A 14,304-nucleotide genomic window follows, 5' to 3' on the forward strand; every position below is an offset into this window, starting at 1 on the left:
AGTAAGGTTTTTTTTCGTTAACATCTCGTTAACCACTAAACTGATCGTTTTCTCCGTTACAGGGAAGAATTATTCATGTCCTGAGCAGTGGCGTGCAAAGCACTTTGTCTAGGGGGGGGGCATTTTGAAGATTTTCTAAAATTTTGCCCCCCCCTAAATCAAAGTGCCCCGGGGGGCACTTTGCTTTAGGGGGGGGGGGGGCATTTTCAATATATATACTAATTTTAAATAAGGGCGTTTTAAGGGGTGGTATTATTTAATTATGGACCTTCTAGTCCTTATCCCTTCTTCCCCATCCCTTCCCCCATCCCTATTTCCCCCTCCCCCATCTTTTCTCCCCACCCTGCAATGACCGAAGGGAAGGGAGCTAGAAAACATCTTCGAAAAAAAAGTACAGAAGGTAACTTCCCCCCCCCCCCCCCACAAAACATTTTTTTTGGGTGGAAGGGGAGGTTATAAAATCTCAGTAGGAAGAATGAATAACCCCATTAAACAAAAAATTTTGGGGAGGGAGATAAAAACACTCATTTTGGAAATAAGTTACCAAAAATTAACCTAATATGTAAAACTGATTTTAAATATTTCTTTATTGTATGATAACAAGGATGACAACATCTTTAAGTAGCAAAGCACAAAAAATCATTAATAAGAATACAGACAAGTAGATTTAAAGAGCATCTGTTGAAATAAATATATATTTTAGATAGAAAAAGTCACAAATCCTTTTTCCTGTATGTTGTGTGATGACAATCAAAGTAAATTACATACTGGATTCTCGAAACAGCGAGAAATTTTTTTTTTTAATATTATAATCCACAAAAAAATTTATCGTACCATAAAAACCAAAGAGATAAAAAACTATGTAAAAAAGTAAAAAAAAATTACTTGTCCTTTCATCTACAGATATAAAAATCTCTTAGAAATATGGAAAACTTTGGGGTATAGTCTCTTTTGTGGCAACGCCTCTTAAGGGGCATTTCGTCGTATTTTCATAGTAGCTTTTGATAGGTTATTCTAGGTTAAGTTATGTCAGGTGATTTCCCCGCAGGGTTAGACAATTGGCCCCGCATGAGCTATAAATAGGGAAAAAGCTACTGTGAAAATACGACGAAATGCACCTTAAGAGGCAATGTCACAAATGGGACTATACCCAAAATTTAAAAGATACAAAAATAGCCAAAAATGTCCTGAAAAGCAGTCCGACCTCCATGAATTTTTAATAGTTAATTATACTCCATAATGATGGGAATATTAACATTAAGTTATAGCCTTCTATCTTTAATTGCAGTTGGAAAAATCACATTTCCCCCTTAGCATTACATACTGACAGCCATAGTGAATTATAGAGAAACTAAAAAGTTATATCAACATATCCTACCCTCTTTAAATGGCACTTTAAAACTCTGTTAATTTTTCATTAATTTGTGTTTCCAAGGATTTATAAGGGGCGGTGCGTGAAGCGCACCTAAAAATATTTACTCCCCCTTTGAACTAAAATCAATTAAAAACAACAAGAGTGGCGTATTTTATAAAGTTAGGAATATAGAGTGTAGTTAGTTTTCAGGGTTTTTAATGAAAATTGCCATAAAAAACATGTCTTTTTGTAATGGTATGTACACAAAAAATGATAAACTTATCATGAAAATAATATGACATCATATATAGTTATTCATTTAATTTTAGACAGACATACAGAGTTGAGAAAAAGGCTTAGATAAATATCAATGCTGTTTCTTTTTATATAAAATAACTTTTTGATTAAATATTTGTTGTTTACAAATATTTTTATAGAAATAAAAACAAAATATACGATAAAAAGCAGAAACCATTTGGAAGGGCTTGAAGCGTAAATTTTATTTTTCAAATATGCAGGGAGGGATTGGGTTTTTGGGCTATTTATTACACTAGTCCCCAATATTTCATATAAAATTTTCTTATTCGTTGGCTCAACAACTTTGTGGACTTTAATGGAATTTTGATTGGTTGGTTAATTAAGTCGAGTTTCCATACATTTCATCCACTAATTGTAATCTATATAAGGGGTAACTTTGTGTATCATCATTGGGGATGTACAAAATTTCTTTGGTAAAAAGTTTATATTATACAAAATAAAATACTTCCTATTACCTGGTTTGTTATGTTCAGTGAAAAAAGTTTATTACCTAAGTTCTACACTAATTTAAAAATTTGGTAAGGTTAAATAAATAGTAACTGTTGCCTGGCGCGAAGCGCCAAAATTTTTTTTTTTTGAGTATTTCTTGATCTTTTTTTTTGGAAACTGGGATAGTTTTGCTTTTTGTAGGGTAGGGGGCAAAAAGGGGCATTTTTGTTGACCAGGGGGGGGCAAAATGGGGCATTTTTCAACATTTAGGGGGGGGGGCAGGGGGGGCGGTGGCTAGGGGGGGGGGCAGGGGGGGGCGTTTTGGTCGCTAGGGGGGGGCGATTGCCCCAAATGCCCCCTTCGGTTCGCACGCCACTGGTCCTGAGATGGTTTCAGGTTATTTTCTACCCCATTCCCTAGAAAACAGAACCCTCAGATGGCAGGGACGCAACCATCAAATATACCAAAGACGTGTTACCTCAAATGGCACTTTGGATTCTAACCGGATAAAAAGCACTCAAAAATCATGAAATATGTAAATAACCATCACTGCCATATCCCTAATTGGTAATCCTTATACTAAAGTAACAGGATGTTTGTTTGTCTGTGTGTGTATCTGTGTGTCTGTGTGTCTGTACCGAAGGATCTCGCTAACCGCTGAACCGATTGGGTTCTCCTTAACAGGGTAGATTGTCATATGTCCTGGGAAGGTTTTTAACTATTTTGGGGGAGGGTACCACCACCCTCCCAAGAGAAATCACAATAAAATCGAAAAAAAATTGAAATATTTCCGCCGCATAGTGTCGCTAGCGTAGTCTCGCTAGCTTAGTCGCGCTGCGTAGACTCATGAATTTAACAATTGATAACATAGACAAGTTATTTCTCAAATTAGATATTTTAAATAAAAAAAAACATTTAAAGGCCACTAGAGGCCTCTAGGGGCGTAGCCGTTAGTTTATTACTAAAGCACCAAAAATTACCACAACGAAAGTGATTGCACACAGCATATAAGAAACAATACCTCTCAGAGATGGATGGGACATTGGTATTCTTTCATTTGTTGGATTAAATCTTGATTGGTTGGTTTATTGCCCCAAACTTTTCAACCAATAAATTTTACTAAAGGAGGGGTAAATTGTGAATGTGTGTCTATTTATCGCCCATTGTCTTATCCCTTAACAACCCTGATACAACTGGTCAGAGATTTTATTATCAGTGCCAAATTAAATTGTGTATCCATCATTCTTCTGATAGCTCACATTTATACAATTAATTCTCATTTTATTTACTCTCATTTCTGGAATAAAGGAACCTGTACTACATATCATAGAGGATCTAAAGTTGCACTGGTACCCAAAGTTTCAAAAACGCTCTCTATGATTAGTTTGCCAAAAAATTTGGGTACTTTTAAAAAGTCTTGGTTGGTTGGTTCACATATGCAGTGCGTAAACTTTTCAACCTTTAATTTTGATCATTAAAAGCAATATTTTTTTTTATCAGCAATGGGTGTTTACATCAGTTTCTTGTTTATTGTCTTATCCCTTTGAATCCCTATGATTATGTCTTCTTTGTTTATCACTTCATTTGCATATATTTTGAATTATAGTTTTAAAAGAATTTTTTTTTTTGGGGGGGGGGGAGTTATTTTTTTCTAGGGGAGATTTCTTGGATCTACTGCAGTTCACGGTAAAATATTGCTGGTAACGAATATTGCCAAAAACCTATGAATTTTAAAGGCTGCTAGCTGCCGAACGGCTGAACGTACAGATCATGCCCGCACACTGTTTTAAGCAGCATAAGAAGGCCTACAAATAATCTGGAATAGCCATAAATCAATAATGCATAATTATCTCGCAGTGCAGAGAAATGCGCGAAAAAGACATATTTTACGCGTTTTTTCTTCAGTGACGCTTTCCCTGTGCATCATTGGATCATGGCTATTTCAGATTATTTGTAGGCCTTTTTATACCGCTTAAAATGGTGTGCGAGTATGATCTGAGGGTTCAGCCGTTTGGCAGCTAGCAGCCCTTAAAATTCATAGATTTTTGGCAATATTCGTTACCAGCAATATTTTACCGTGAACTGCAGTAGATCCGATTTCTTTCAGTAGGGGGTGGTGGTATCCTCCCCCAAAATAGTTACAAATCTTTCCAGGACCTATGATAATCTAAATTGTAAAGGAGAACAATATCGGTTCAGCGGTTAGCTAGATTCTTCGGTACAGACAGACAGACACATATAGACACAGATCCTGTTAATTTTAAATACGGATTTTATTTTTTGTTCAATATTTAAGGAAAAGACAGACATAAATACATCATACTACCTTTGTACAAGAATATCTAACTATCCTTTATTGGCTGATATATTTTGTGCTTGATTTGATGGCTTACATTTACATCTTCTTATACTCACTTAGTATTGGCATAGCGGATACATACATTTCTTATAATAAAACAAGGAAAAGTTTGTCTATAGACAGCACAGCTAAGAAAAATCTTGACGGAAATTACTTTTCATAGAGAAGAATTATATCCAAAAAGGAGGGGGGTGGGGGCGGTTGATTTTTCAGTTGCTTTATCAAAGAAATTCTTGTGAATAAAACTTTGACAATTGAGTTTCTTTGTACGGTCCTAGTTGACTTTGTGATTCCTTACTTTTGTATTATAATTAAAGGGTGTTTAAAAAAAAACCAATCGCTTTACTCTTTTTAACATAAACCCTACAGTTTTAGTCAAAAACTAACAAAAAATGACACAAATCATGTCCAAGCAATGACAATGAGAAAGCACTATTGAATTTTGATTTCTACTCACCTCTCCTGAGCACTACAGCTCGAGTCCTAGCCTTTGTGTAGAATTTTTTCCTTACATGGAGATAAAAAATCAACAAATCGTCTTAAATACTTAAAATCTTGTAGATAGACCCCATAATGTTTAGAATTTTTGATGGAGCATGTAAAGACCTTTCTATAGACATCTTAACCAGGTTTCTAACTCAATCCTAGCCAATTTGGCATTAAAAAGACAGACCCATCAAACATTTAGACATGACAGGTCTCTCCAGTTCTTGATGTGTGACAGATCTTTCTTTTTGATGTCAAAATGGCTAAGATTGTGTTAGAAACCTGAGTAAGGTGTCTATAGAAAGATATTGACATGCCCCATAAAAAATTCTAAACATTATGGGGCCTATCTACAAGATTTTAAGTACTTAAGACGGTTTGTTCTTTTTTTTAAAAGACAGAGCAGTCATGTCTCAATGTTTGATGGGTCTGTCTTTTTAATGCCAAATTGGCTAGGATTGGGTCAGAAATCTGATTAAGGCGTATATAGAAAGGTCTTTACATGCTCCATCAAAAATTCTAAACATTATGGGGTCTATCTACAAGATTTCAAGTACTTTAGACAGTTTATTCTTTTTAAAAAAAGATAAAACTGTCTTAATTTGTAATGAAATATGCACTATCCACGTAGAGAAAAATTTTCCACAAGGGCTAGGACTCGAGCTATAGTGCTCAGGAGAGGTGAGTAGAAATCAAAATTCAATAGTGTTATCTCATTGACATTGCTTGGACATGATTTTGGTCATTTTTTGTTAGTTTTTGACTAAAACTGTAGGATTTATGTTGAAAAGAGTAAAGCGATTGGTTTTTTTTTAAACACCCTTTAATAATTTCTATTTTTATTAAATGTATTTAACCATGCTAAAGTTAAAGTTAAAATGAATGTTAAAAAAATTGAGTTTCTATTCTGTAACTCAATTTGTCAGTAGGCCTTTTTTGTTTTGTTTATAATAATTCAATAGTTTTTGTTTAAATTTGTGTGCTTCGCTACTTATGGATGTTGTTATTATTTTTTATTTGTTTTATTATTAAGTACTATTATATAATTATATGTTATCAAAACATTGAAATTTAAATATGAACTTAATAATTATGTTTAAATAATGTAAATGTATTTAACACCATTAATTATTCAAATATTATGACGCCAGGAAATACCCTATACCAAATCTCTTTTCCCTTTCTCTTTCCCTCTACTATGACGTCAATAGAATAGGTAGGCCAAAAGCTGTGACATCTATCCCCATTTTCCTAGGGCACTTAACACAGCTACAAAGAGCTGTAATAAAAGACTAATGAAGTTCATATGAAAACAGGGATTGGAACATCAATTATTAGCAAAACAAAAACAATATAGGTTGACAGTGAAAGTTATACAGCAGATGTTAAGTGATCATAGGAAATATAGGACGTAAAAGAAATGGAATATATATTAAATGTACACATATATATTAGGGTTGGGCCGGATACCGGATATCCGATCAAATTATCGGATATCCGGCCGGATAACCGGCCAAATTACCAGATATTAAAGAAGCCAAAAAAAAATTTCTTTATAAACTGGGGTTTTATTATGTAAAGTTAAGGTCAAAACTTTAAAATTACGTAACTATTAACCCTTACAGATTGGGGGGGGGGGGGGAGGGTCATATTGACCCCCCTCTAGTTTTTTAAATGTCATTTTTTTGTAGGTAAGATAGAGAGTTGTGACTTTATGACTTTTTAAGTTTAGTAATTATACATCGGCAAGAGTTGATCTTATCAGGATAACTGGTCTGTGTCGGTCGTGGCGTCCGGTCAAAGTCGGTTAGGTGGCACCAAATTTATAAAAAATTCTAAATAAATCTTAATTTCTTCATTATGACTTTTGTTTAAGATAGAGACCTACATTTTTTTGGTGAATACTGGGATATCAATGAACATCTAAGAATAGTGGTGTTATGACCCTTTGACCGTTTGACCGCTGCCTGACCGATTTTATGACCGATTTTATGTCCTGCTTTTAATAAGGACTTATATCATGTATATCGTGGCTTCTATTACAGCTAGAGACCTAACAAATTTTGTGGTACATCCTTGAGCAATAATAAACTTCCGTGAGTAGTAAGGTCATGACCGTTTGACCACTCCTTGACCGATTTTTGACCGATTTTCTATTTTCTACCTTTAATTTTGCCGTTTATAAGCTGCCAGCCGCCGAATTTCAAAAGAGCGACATACCAACCAAATTTTTTATGTAGTCTTTTATTGTGATCAGAAACAGATAAAAATATTAATGGTTAACAGTTGGAGGATGGGCGGGGAGGTGGCGTTGAACGCCCGCGCCCCGCTCTGTTTTTTTTCTATCTCATTTTCTGTGTATGAAAGGTAGAGGGCTATAACTGAATGACTTTCGAAATATGGGTATCACACATAACTGAGAGTTGGAATTTTTTGAATACATCCTTCCTTGCGGGTACAGGATGCCAGTAAACCTGGCAAGATCATTCAGGTAAAAAGTAAAAATATTTTTTTTTACTTAAACAAAGCATTTCATATTATTATATACTAAAATATCCTATAGTCGTACATCCTCATATGAAATATAGGTGTTCAAGTTGATTTAAGGTTCCAGGTATAATCCTGCAAGTCCTGAACCTCCAGGTCTCCAGAAATCTTTAAACGGTTCTTGTGACCGCAATTTTTGACTTAGAGACTTCAAATTTTAAACTTAGGCTTTTTTACATATTATTTTATGACATATTACAATTTCATAAAATCCGTTGCCGTTTACCTTCCGACCGCTGGCTTGCGTCTGGCAGCAGAGATTTTTGTTGTAAAATGTAAAAGATTATATTGCCGGATATCCAACCCAACCCTATTATATATCTATTGTAGCATCTATTGTAACGACAGACCGATATAACAAGTAAGCTTTATGTTTACCGGTATAGAGAATCTTCACCAACAATTTTAGCTGTCTTTTACGGACGAGCGGAGAGACCATTATTATAGAAAAGTTTCGTTTTAGATTGAATATTAATTTATCCTCAATTATCCTGTCCCTGAATCCTTGATCAACATAAACTGGTGTTTTACAACTTCAAATATGGATTAACAATTCATAATTCTTACTTTTCTTTAATTATTTTAGTAATTAGAAGCCCCACAAAGGTTGTGTGTGTGTGTGTGTGCGTGTGTGTGTAGATGTGTGTATGTGAAGATTATAGATTCTTATATAGTGCTCATACAAAATATCTTGCTAACTGCTTTTTATTGTAAATTTCATCAATTTATAACATCTAAAACTTGCTTTTTAGGGGGTTGATCTATCCCTCCGGGCTCCATTTACCTTTCCTTAAAGCCTAAATTTATAAATAACCAACTAAATGCTGTCTAAAATGTGGAATTGAGCAGGGAGGAAGGGGACATTCGGCTGTTCATTTCACTATACAGTCCCCAATGTGTTATTGTGACGTTTTCTTATTCGTTAGCTTAAAAACTTTGAAGACTTTTTTAAATTTTTTATTGATTGGTTCATTAAGTAGAGTATCCAAACTTTTCAACCACTAGTTGTTTCCTACCAAAGTGGTAATTTTGTGTATTATCATTAAGGATGTAAGTGAATTTATCGTACATTGTCTTATCCCTTTAGATCCCTGGGAAATTTCTGATTTCGAGGTTTTTTTTTTGGTAAGAGTAAATTTGGAAATGGAAAATACAGAAAAATGTAACGAAGGTTTAACTAGCTAAAATTTAAAGTTCTAATTATTATGAAAATACTTATTTAGATACCTAATGAATCCTAACTGCTGTGCAAACTTCAATACTAATTAACCCTTCAATTAAAAGAAGGTAGAAATATTTTTAATAGGTTTTTGTTTCAGCTAATCATACGATGAATGTTGGATGAATCCAGTAATTCTAGGTTTAATTGGACGAATTTTTATAGAATAATCAGAGTAGCTTCAACCAAACTAAATAATGCAATAATTTATAGATTAATTTAACATATATTTACAGTTAGGAACATTAAATAAGTGATATGATGGATGAATTGATTTAATATACTATCTGGTCTTATTTTTACCAGCTTACTATGATGATCAGTAGACTCTTGACTGATAGAATCAATTACTGCATACTAGAGACGGAGCATCTCTTCAATAACTTCAACACCAGAACAGTTGGGGCACTGGAGACTCTTTGTTGAAACTAGAATAAATAGAATTATTATTATTTCATAAATAATTATGGATATAAACCTATAAAAACTAAAGGTTTAAATTAGCTCAATAAGTAGAACAGAGCAAACAAATCTAGTTAACTTTTTACTAAATCAAAGCAGGACAGACTTTGCTATCATCTAGTTGCTTTTACTTTCAATTTAGCCTAAATAAGTATAAAGTTTAGGGCTAAGACAACTAAACACTTAATGCATTTAAGTAAAAATATATATAACTACCTTAAATTGCAGGGATAGGCTTCGTCCACAACATCTAGGGGGGGCTTCTCCTTTTGGTAGCTATTTTAGTACTAGGGTGTACTAGGTACATATTAAGTATTATGTACTGTTATATGTAAAGTACAAGCTGCTATTAGTACCTACTAAGGTAACATATCTAAAGGTACTGTTCTATTAGCTAATATAACAACAAGTAGCTAGTTAAACTACTGATATGTAAACTATGTATATTTATACTATACTGTTAGTATTTTCTTACTATTTGTATTTATAAAGCCTGGGATTAGTGTAGGTCAGCATTCAATTGTCAGCAGCAGCACAAATCTCGGAAACAGCCATCCTGGCTTGTCATCCTCTACTGCTGGCATCTAGGAGTTTCTCTAGATTCAAGGCGCTGCACCTAAAATAATAACAATTTTATTTCAGTGCAATTATAAAGGTAGTCTATGCTAATAAGTCTATTATTTCAATTAATAAGTCTGTTATGGCCAAAACTTTCAAATTATTTAATTCTGACCAGGCTAATAACATTGTGCACAATGGAACACATCTAAATATATAAACGTCCAAATAGTTCATCTTTCTATGGTGTTTATTAAATTTAAGCTAAAGGACATTTTATAGTATATTCTAATAATTAAAGACTTACCCGATCACTAATCCAAGGGAGTCAAGCTATGCACTGTGGACCACACCGGCCTAAAACATGATTAAACATTATATATAATTACTATGGACTTTATAAACAAAGTAACTGAGCCACACTGGCTTAAAACATGATTAAACAATATATATGATTACCATAAACTTTATTAATAAAGCAGCTTAAACTTTTCTTTAATAAAACATTTTCCAAGACATTTATATTAATTCATATTGGATACATTTTATTGCATATCAATAACATTTACATTTTAATTAATCAAAAATATAATTTACCTCACTGTGACTGTACATTTTCCCTTATATGTACTATGCCAATTTTGACACAATCTACGCCACCACACAGCACAGAATCTAAGCAACGACTGACGTTAAATTTCCAAAATGTACATATTCGAGTCTCCTCTTTTTGGCCTATTTTATACATTTTGTAATTATAAACCAATAGAAATTTATCATAAACTATTTTAATGCAATAAACTATATTATTTTTTATACATAAATCTAATGAAAATTAATTTCTGCAGTTTGTCGACATCTCCTAGTAAATCATGCAACAATGAATTTTGAAATTTATTGGAACCTATTTCTTAGCTCAAAAAACTATGGGTACCTTTACTGATATTTCATTGGTTGGTTCCTATCTTTTCCACTAATAATTTAAAACTACAGACGGGGTTATTTTGTTTATTACCATTGGGGATGTGTATCAATTAAACGTTCATTGTATTTTCCCTTAAAATCCCTGCCGTTAATAAATAACGAAATAATAATTCATTTTCTAAAAGACAAAGGTAGGACATAACATAAATAATTGTATTGCTGATGTTGCAAAGGGTTAATTTTGGAATTAGAATCCTTGTCTATACATAGATAGAACTAAATACTAATTCAAATAAACTAAATAGAAACAACACAAGCACTAATTAAAATTTTACTAGTCAACATTTCAATGGTGTTCTCATGTTTAAATAAATTTGATATGCTTGTTAGCTTCCATGGAGATTGTGAACTAGTTTGTCAAGTAATTAACAAGATCTTATTGGGCAAACATTATTCATCCAACTGCTTTAACTTAATGACATATAATTAACCTTTCCATTAAGAGATTATTTTTATGTACAAAAAAATTATCATAATTTCACAATGAAACAGCTATGTTGATTGTTTATTAAAGTATTCTTATGATCCATACAACAGACATATTAACTGGTCTTGTTTCCTTGCCCTCCTTGCCACTGTCAACTCCACTGAGACCAGAAAAACTGCTTTGAATATTGGCAGAGTTGGTTGTTATACTAGCATATCCAGTAGGGATGGATTCATGCCATTTTCCATGCACTGAATTTGAATTTATGCATCCACCTTTGCAAATTTTACTGTGGTCATCAGGGCTTTCATGGGAGAATATTTGAGAACCAGAGTCCCATTCCTCGTTTAGAATATGTCTGTGGCCATCATCCTGGTGGGAATGACCTTTGTCTTGGTGAGAATGTCCGAAATCAAGATGTTCATGATTTTCCAAGTCATCGTCTTCATATATCTCAGCAGATTCATCAGTCGATCCTCGCAAAAATCTTCTTGACCGGTTAAGATCAGGTGTTGTTTTGCCTGCCAATGGCCCATCTTCTATACCTGAACCATCACACCTCTGCCAACCCTTTGGGATGTTTTTAGCCAAAGAGTAACTAGGCACCCAGGCAATTATAGATCCAGTTGGGGGTTGAGTATCAATGAGAAATGAATTCATTCTATCAACTTCTTCAAATAAAGTAGAATTTATTTTATTAACTTTTTCCTCAAATGTAGAATTTATATCACCAAGTTTTCCTATTAGAGATCTATTATCTTCATTATGAACAAACTGTTGTTGATAGAATTCAATGCTTAGTTCCTCAATGTCTTGAGTATTCTGCTGAACATCTTCCTCAATACCTTTGGTGATATCATCTTTGAGATGATTTAGCATTAAAGCAAATGAAGTCTGTTGATCTTGCAATAGTTTGGCTAAGTTCTCCTTGTCTTCTACTATTCTCTTCTCAAACTTATCTTCTTGGTCTTTAAGACTTTTCTCAAAGGCCTCCATGGTATTCTTGATGTTGTCCTGAAAACTTTGAAATTGTGCAGAAAGTTCTCTACAAAAATTCTGCTGGGTTTCTAATTGAGAAGCAAGTCCATTACAATCACAAGAATTTCCTTCCACAGATATAATTAAAAATAACATAAGTATGTAAACATTCAATTTTCTAAAAGTTGACATTTCCACCAATTATAAAAGACTAAATTAACTCTTATCTCTTATATTTTTCCATTTTTGTATTATTCAATTAATATTTGATTACATAACTTGAAGTTAAAGAATATTTTTTTCTCGCATTGTATTATAAACAGCTCTCTACGGATATAAAATGTTCAATTATAGGATTCAAAAAATTGGTTTACGTAATAGTTTTAAAAAGAAAAAGTAATTTTAAATTGGCTATTTCTGAGGGGAGGATATAGGTACCCTCCCCTCAAAGTAATTATATATTTTACCAGGCCCTAAGAGGATAACCATATCGGTCCAGTGGTTAGCACTTTCATTTGGTTCACACAGACAGACAGACTCTAAGACATCCTGTTACTTTTATATTAGGATTGTAGGCAAATTTTCTTAAATGGTTTTGAGGCAACACTTTATTAAATAATTACAACTATTTAGTTGTATGATACAGGGAATAAAACTTTACACAAATAATACATTTATCATTAAAACAGAACAATCAAATACTAAAATCTTTTTACCTTTTAACAGATTTAGATGTGTTTTTTTTTGTGAATCACGAAACCTTTTAGCTTATTGAACTTTAATTTTTAAATATTTTATAAGCTATTAGTTATTTATCGCATCGTTTTAAAGACAGCTTTCCTCGGAAAATAAAATGAAAAGTTATAAGATTAAATCCAATTTTGTTAGCCCCTAGGGAAAATTGTCTGTAATACGATGCTATACATGATTTTTCAGTATGGATTATAACCGGAACCATTCTGGAAACTTTTAGGTGGATCGCTATGTACGCCATTCTGTAAATTTAGTTTAGAATGCCATTGCATGTTTTTGCTATTTGAATAAAAAATAATATTTTTTACAAAACAATGAAGTTTTTTTATTACATCAATAGTAACATCTTAAAAACTGATTTAGAATAATATGTATCTTAGATTAATCTTAAGTTGAGCGTTGCTTTATTTGATGGTTTCGTCCTTGTTTCTGATTATGTTTAAAAACAAAAGCTTTTTGTATGAGAATATTGTTATTTCAGATTCATACATAAATATAATAGGTTAACAAAAATATACATATTATATTCATAGTAAAAAAACACATTATGTTATAATGCAAGAATAAAGGAAAAAAGATATTTTTTATTGTTGAATCATTTATATAAATTGATTTAGAAACAGTTCGGTTTTTTTTCTGGGGGGGGGGATGTGTGTGCGGGGGGGGAATTTCTTCGTTTGTCTGTTTATTGCTTTAGGTCAGGTTAGTTGGTCCCTGCTGAGGTTAAGCTTAGAAAAAAAACCTTTACTTTCAATTTATTTTAAAAATAAGGGGGTGGGGGTGGTATCATTGCTCAATTGGATCTTTGTGGGAAAGCACCACCATAAACAGTAGAAATAATAAATTTTTAATTGTTTGTTAATAAGTTTTTATAACAAATAGACTATCAAAAAAAAAGGTTTTAGCGACCGACAATTTTAAAGCTTTTTAAGTATCCCTTTCTTACTGGTTAATATGTAGGTATATATATAGATTCTAAAATGACATGCTATCTTTTCCACTTAGCCTAAAATTGCTCCATTTTACACCTTTTTCCCATAATAGCTGAAAACACAGAGATGGACATATATACTGAGAATTTTTTTTTAAATTTGTGGTTAGACATAAAGAATCTGTTTTGATCTATTAGTAAAAGTAACAGGATGTCTTAAATCTGTCATGTGTTTGTACGGAAGGATCTCGATAGTTGTTGAACCGATAATATAGCTATATATAGGGCTTGGAAAGGTTTATAACTATTCTTGGGTAGGGTACCACCACCTTCCCAATAGAAATCGCCCCTAGAAAAAAGACAATCATACTTTTTATTTTGACAATGTAGCTTTATTTTCCTTTTTTGTTAGCCTAGGCCTTTGGCCCCGATCTAGACAAACAAAACTGGAATTAATATCATAATATTTATTTTACTATCCACGGAAAGTTGTCTACAT

At 32.9% G+C, this 14,304-nt stretch overlaps 1 protein-coding gene and 1 long non-coding RNA gene across 11 annotated transcripts in view; both read right to left on the reverse strand.

Annotated features, from left to right (window-relative positions):
* The window catches only part of Rrp45 (exosome complex component Rrp45), a 350,250-nt gene that overhangs the window by 312,372 nt on the left and 23,574 nt on the right, over positions 1-14,304 (reverse strand). The window lies entirely within an intron of this gene.
* LOC145319326 (uncharacterized) lies at positions 8,904-10,490 on the reverse strand. 2 transcript variants are annotated; one of them, XR_013879809.1, is made up of 4 exons: positions 10,330-10,490; positions 10,040-10,089; positions 9,391-9,790; positions 8,904-9,140 (listed from the first exon to the last, which is right to left on the reverse strand). It is a non-coding gene; the product is annotated as an uncharacterized LOC145319326 (long non-coding RNA). The 2 variants fall into 2 exon arrangements; XR_013879810.1 differs by having other exon boundaries at positions 8,919-9,140; positions 9,650-9,790; positions 10,330-10,447.

Source organism: Acartia tonsa, chromosome 5, assembly GCF_053477335.1.
Source record: "Acartia tonsa isolate MP-2025a chromosome 5, ASM5347733v1, whole genome shotgun sequence".
Lineage (NCBI taxonomy): Eukaryota > Metazoa > Arthropoda > Copepoda > Calanoida > Acartiidae > Acartia > Acartia tonsa.